Here is a 1,641-nt window from a genome sequence, read left to right as displayed (position 1 = left end):
TTCATTATTTAAAATATTTTTCATTATTTAAAAAATTTTTTTTTTTTTTACAGAATCCCCCATTTTCGAGTACGGAGATTCTGATTCTGCAAAAAAAAAAAATTTTATTTTAATTCCTCCCACCCCACCAAATTCTTCAACTCATACTTTTTCAGAAATGTTTTTTTTTACAATCATAATCTCTGTATTTTTTCTACATATTTCACAAAAAAAAAAAAATTCCTGAAAAAGTGAAAATTGAAGAATTTTGGGTGGGGTGGGGGAATTAAAATTTTAAAATGCCCTTTTTTTTTTTTTTTTTGCAGAATCAAAACCTCCGTACTCGAAATTGGGGGATTCTGTAAAAAAAAATTACGAAAGTGGGTGCAGTCCACATTCTTTATATCCACCCTTTGGGTGGACATCATGTGATGGTTGTAAATGATCATCATTGTCAAACAAACAAAGCTGTTCATTTACATTTGTCTGTGAAAAACATGTGTGGTCATAAGGAAATATCACTTTGTTTGGAAACACATAAGGGTTGGCAACAGGAAGAGCATCATCCAGCCATAGAAAAATCTGCCTCAATAAATTGCATCTGACCCATGCAGGTATGGAAAAGAGGACATCAAATGATGATGAAGATAATGATGATAATAATGATGATCACGAATGAACTTTCACAAGTTTCTAAACATAGAAAATAGAACAAAATATATATTCTTTGAGACAATTAGCCTAGAGTACTGTATGCCATTCTTTCCTACTACCCACCCAATATTTTAAAATAGATCATCATGTTCTTGGAGCCATTTCATATGAATTATCCATCAGTTATTGGTTTATTGTAATATCATACACAAATATTGATTTCAGGCAACGTTTGTTTTTTTAATTATTGATTTTGCTTGGCTATATATAAATATTAAAATCAATCTTGTAATATTTTGTGTCAGATTTTTTTTTCTTGCATGCACATATATATGCACACACACACATATATACATGTGTGTATGTGTGTGTGTGTATGTAACTGTAGAAACAAGAAATAATTTACATCTGCTCAATTCTTTATCTCACTGTTTCATGCCACATTGATCCTTCAGGTGACTACACATATACATACATTCAGACATATCTGCGTATATGTGTATGCGCATATATATATATATAGATAGATAGATAGATAGATATGTATGTATGTAGGTAGGTATGTATATATATATATGTATATGCATGTATATAAACACATGTACACACACACATATATGGTTAATCGATAATCATTAATCTGACAAAATGTATATTTGGTTTTTGCCTGTGGCTCATTGGGAACTAAGGAACGAAGGTTTAGGAAGAACTAATTTATAAAGTATGGAGCAAGAAGGAAAAAAGGAAAGTCATGTATAATTGTATACATATGTATGTGTAAATGCATATATATGTGTGTGTGTGTGTGTGTGTGTGTGTGTGTGTGTGTGTGTGTGTGTGTGTGTGTAAATGTTGAACAATGAAACGAGTACTCAACATCACATTGGTGGATATATAATTTCTTTATTTGTGGATTAAGGCTACCATTGGTTTCATGTTAAGAAAAATATTTCAATATCTTAACAATTTTTCAAGCTGATCACCTGGAGGAATGGTGTTCGTCTCAAT

At 30.9% G+C, this 1,641-nt stretch overlaps 1 protein-coding gene across 1 annotated transcript in view; it reads left to right on the top strand.

Moving 5' to 3' along the window:
* LOC106873239 (plexin-A2) overlaps positions 1–1,641 on the top strand; it is a gene marked incomplete at its 3' end in the record, with an annotated part of 282,570 nt that overhangs the window by 240,221 nt on the left and 40,708 nt on the right. The gene's annotated exons all lie outside the window — the stretch shown is intronic.

Source organism: Octopus bimaculoides, chromosome 15 (assembly GCF_001194135.2).
Source record: "Octopus bimaculoides isolate UCB-OBI-ISO-001 chromosome 15, ASM119413v2, whole genome shotgun sequence".
NCBI lineage: Eukaryota > Metazoa > Mollusca > Cephalopoda > Octopoda > Octopodidae > Octopus > Octopus bimaculoides.
Note: the sequence above shows the minus strand (reverse complement) of the source record. Positions and strands in the feature narration are given on the sequence as shown.